Source organism: Notamacropus eugenii, chromosome 6, assembly GCF_028372415.1.
Source record: "Notamacropus eugenii isolate mMacEug1 chromosome 6, mMacEug1.pri_v2, whole genome shotgun sequence".
NCBI lineage: Eukaryota > Metazoa > Chordata > Mammalia > Diprotodontia > Macropodidae > Notamacropus > Notamacropus eugenii.
In genome coordinates, this window is record NC_092877.1 from 313,924,077 (window position 1) to 313,929,019 (window position 4,943).

A 4,943-nucleotide genomic window follows, 5' to 3' on the forward strand; every position below is an offset into this window, starting at 1 on the left:
ATGTCCAGAGCCCTGCATGTTTTGCCGATGAAGGAGGAGGATGTCCTCAAATTTCTTGCTGCAGGAACCCATTTGGGTGACACCACTTTGGACTCGCAAATGGAAGTGTATCTTCAAAAGAGTGATGACATCTACATCATTAACTTGAAGAGAACTTGGGGAAAGCTCCTACTGGCAGCTTGTGTCATCGTTGCCACTGAAAATCCTGTTGTTAGCGTTGTCTAGGAGCATTGGCCAGAGGGTGATTCTGAAATTTGCTGCTGCCACTGGTACCACACTTATTACTGGACATCTCGCACTACGCACCTTCACTAACCAGATACAGACAGCTTTCCGGGAGGCTCTTGGTGGTCACTGATCCTTGGGCAGATCACCAGGCTGTGACTGAAGTACCATATGTTAACCTCCCAACCACCGCAATGTGCAACACAGACTCACCACTTCGCCATTTCATGTAACAACAAAGGAGCTCACTCAGTGGGTCTGATGTGCTGGATGCTGTCCCGTGAAGTCCTGTCTATGTGGGGCACCATCTCCCGGGAACACCCATGGGAGGTAATGCCTGATCTTTACTTCTACAGGGATCCAAAGAAGATTGAAAAGGAAGAGAAGGCCACAGTTGAGAAGGCTGTGACAAAGCAGGAGATTCAGGGTGAATGGACTGCACCTGCCCCAGAATTCATTGTTACTCAACTGGAGGTGGCTGATTGGTATGAAGGAATACAGGTGCCATCTGTGCCCATTCAGCAGTTTCCTACTGAAGATTAGAGTTCTCAGCCAGATACTGAGGACTGGTCTGCAGCTCTTACTGCTCAGGCCACTGAGTGAGTAGGAACCACAAAGTAGTCTTAAGTTTTACCCCAGATGCTCCCATAGTGTTGGAAAAATGCTGATGGAAAATAAACATTGATTTCTTACCAAAAAAATAAAAGAATTGTTGCTGCTCATTCATTTTTCATTCATGTCTGACTCTCCATGACCTCTCCTGTGGTTTTCTTTGCAAAGGTACTGGAGCAGTTTGCCATTTCCTTTCCCAACTAATTTTACAGAGAAGGAAACTGAGACAAATAAGGCTAAGTGACTTGCCCAGGGTTACCTAGCTAGTAAGTGTCTGAGCCCAGATTTGAATTCAGGTCTTCTTGATTCTAAGTCTATCCACCGTGTCACTTCATTGCCCCTTTTGAGGGTTGACTCCAGGTTAAAAGTCCCTATTTGATCAGATAAGTAGGATGGTGAAAGGCCTCAAGTTCTTGCCATATGCCAGTGAGTTAACAGAACTAGAATTGTTTAACTTGAATTTTTTAAAAAGAAAGATATAATAGTGACTATCTGTCTTCAGATACTTGAAAGGTTTTCACAAAGGACAAGACGATCCCCTCTTCTTTGTAACAACCAAAGGCAGAATTAGGAGCAATGAATGGAAGCTACAAAAAAGCACATTTTGCATTTTATTTTACCTATTTTACATTTTATTTAATGATAATCTTCCTAAGAACAAGTTAGAATGGACTACCTCCAAAGGCAGTAGGCTCCTCTTCATTGGAAGTCTGCAAGCAAATGGCCAGATGTCCACTTGTAGGAAATGTTTTAGAGGGGATTCTGGCTCAGGTGTGGGTTGGATTAGGTAATCCCTCCTAATTCTGAGGTTCTATGGGAGGTTTATGGAAATAGGTAGATGTATTTTACTTCCATTTATAGAACATGAAAGTAAGACTTTGTATCAGTAAGCACCTCAACATACATAGCGGGGCTTGCTGTGACAGGTTCTTTGATCTGCTTCTATAAAAGAAAAGGCAACTTTTGAGGGGTTAACAATTACTTTAATCAAACACGTATCATTCAGTTAGTTCAGGGGAAAAAGTCAACATTCTGAGCTTCAGAGAAAATACAGAGAAATCAAAGATCAGCAGACATGGCTTCCTCTGTCTCACCATAATCAACACATACATCACAATTCAACAGACAGGTCCAACTGTCTGGCCATAGTTACCAGAAAGGGAAGCACCAGCATCTGGGTTTTCAAAGCTGGGAAGCTCCTTAGTGGCTTCCCAGAGTCCTCATCTGGCCAAACAAACACTACTAGACAGTAAGCCCTGAAGTAAAACCTCACCCTCAGAGTATTTATACACATTTCAAAGTCAGAGCGCATGACCCTCTGGCTCAGTGCCTCAACAGAAAAAACAAAAGGCACTTGGGACCCTCCTACAAAACAGCTCCACTCATCAAGCTTCCCTCCATGGGAAGGTCCGTCAATAAGGGGTGAAGATCTTCTTTAATCACATTATTCAATCAGAGGCACTTTTAGTAAAACACAAACAGCAAAAGATTCTACTTTGCTTGGCCTTATGGATGTCTAGAGATGGAGTCACTTGCTGCTGGTAATAATGATAATGCTAGTAATTATAATAACTCACATTTATACAGCAATTTAATGTTTGCAAAATGCCTTCCTCAAAATGACTCTAGCAAGTACAGCGTAAATAACAACATTCTTTCCATTACACTGCTCTGTCCTGTTCATCAATAGCAGGCGCTACCACTGAAGATAATTAAACAAGAATCAAGAAGCCAGAGATAGAAGGGTCCCTAGACAAAGAATGGACAGCTAAGTGGTGCTAGGGTACATAGAGGTCCCGGCCTGGAGTCAGAAAGCCTCACCTTCCTGAGTTCAAATCTGTCCTCAGACACTTGCCAGCTATGTGACCCTGGGCAAGTCACTTTACCCTATTTACCTCAGTTTCCTCATCTGTAAAATGAGCTGGAGAAAGAAATGGCAAGCCATTTTGCCAGGAAAATCCCAAATGGGGTCATGAAGAGTCTAACACAACAGAATAATGACTGACCAACAACAGACAAAGAGAAGACTGCAGCTTTGTATAGAGCACTGAGGCTGGAGTCGGGAAGATCTGAGCTCAAATCTGGCCTGGGACACTTCATAATTGTGTGACCTTGGGCAGGTTACTTAACCTCATTTGTCTTAATCCACTGGAGATGGAAATGAATGGGAAAGTACTCTAGCATCTTTACCAAGAAAACTTCATGGGCAGTGTGGTTCATGGGGTCACAAAACTGAACAACAGGCAAAGAACTGCATTGATTCTGGATTCAGAGCTTTATGAAAGCTTATTCATGTGGGAAACCTTAATGTGAAGAGCCATACCTCCATCATATTTAGGAGATAGATGGGAATCCTAGTTCTAATCCTGCTCTTAGTTCCTTGGAACTGTGTGTGTGTGTGTGTCTGCATGTGTGTCTGTGTGTGTCTGTGCCTGTATGTGCTTGTGTGTGTGTCTGTGTGTGTGCCTGTGTATGTGTCTGTGTATGTCTGTATGTGTGCCTGTGTGTATGTGTCTCTGTATGTGTTTGTGTCTGTGTGCTTGTGTGTCTGTGTATGTGTGTCTGTGTGTCTGTGTGTGTGTGTGTGTGTGTGTGTGTGTGTGAAGGGCGAGAGCAGGGGTATTCAAGTGAGTTTCTGGCATTTACTAGCTATTTGACCTTGAGCAAGGTTAATACCTTGCTGAGTCTCAGTTTCCTTTTCTGTAAATGGGGATAGTATTGCTCTCACTAACAATCCCAAAGGGTTGCTGGGAGGCTGAACTGCATGTATTATTATCATAGGGTTTTTGAGCATAGGAGAGATGGAAGAGAGTAGTATTTAAGGAAGATTAGCCAGGCAAGGGAACTTTTCCCCAAGAGCACCAATATTTCACTACCGAGGGAGGAGCATACATTTACTAGTCCACGTTTAAATGGCAACAGACCCACAGCCAATTTCATTTTTGCAAGGGTCAGAGGAAAATGGCTCTAATGGGCCATGGGGATTACGGACTTATTTGAGATTCTGCTGTGCTGCACAATGTGATGTTTATGTCTGTTTAGAAACACTCCAGCTGGTAGGGAAGCATTCTGTTGTTGATAGTGTATTAAAAAGTAGCCAGGAGATGTTAAATGAATAACAAGAGATTGGGTCCCTTGGGCTGTTAGTGCAAAGTATGCTCTCCCACGTAGCAACCCCAGCCCTAGACAAAATTATGAAGTGGAGGAAGCTTATTTTTGGTTTCTTCTCATTCCCTTTTCAACCTTTCCTCTAGCCTACCTCCATAAACTTTCCTCTTTCAGATGCCTATCTTTATGCATGACATCACAAATTTCAAGCTAGAAGGGATCTTGGAGTTCATCTAGCCCAACTCCCTCCTTTTACAGTTAAGGAAATTGAGACCCAGAGAGGTTATAAATGACTTGCCCAAGGTCACACAAAGTGGCAAATCAACGCAGGTCCTTGGACTCTAATTCTAGCACTCTCAACTAGGCAACACATCCTCACTTTGAATCACTAAACAAATCAGCTTTAAGGTATTAATTTATAACTACGTCTAGTCCCTTGCAAAGGGAGTTTCATGTCAATAAGTGAGTATGGAAAAAACAAAAAGCTTTAGACATCCAAATAAGAAATTTCTGGTAGCAGCATTTCAGGTATTGATTGTAAGGAAGATCACAGAACCATAGATTGAGAGTTGGAAGCAAACTTAAAGATCTCGTAGCACAAACATTCTCATTTTACTTGATCAAAGAATCATAGATTTGGGGCTGGGACCAATCTCAGAATCTAGTAAGTCCAACCCCCTTATTTTATTTTATTATTTTATCTTGTTGATGATTTCCTAGTGTCACACATTTCATAAATGTCTGAGGGAGGATTCAAACCCCTTGCTCACTGCTCTGGAACTTGTGTGTCCTCTATCTGCAAGTACCTAAGTATATATCCCAAGAAGACCAAAGGAAGACAGAAAAGACCCATATGTATAAATAGGCCTAGAGAGATTAAGAAGGAAGGTCTTTCCTGTTCCCTAAAATATCAGTACCTTATATCTAGATATGCCTCTCTTCCCTTTCCACAGCAACAGAGAAATATTACTCCTTCAGTTTTCATTAATTATTCAAGA

General features: G+C 42.2%; 1 pseudogene; it reads left to right on the forward strand.

The window, feature by feature from the left end:
- On the forward strand, positions 1–846 carry LOC140511630 (small ribosomal subunit protein uS2 pseudogene; annotated as a pseudogene).
- Positions 847–4,943: the final 4,097 nt, after the last annotated feature.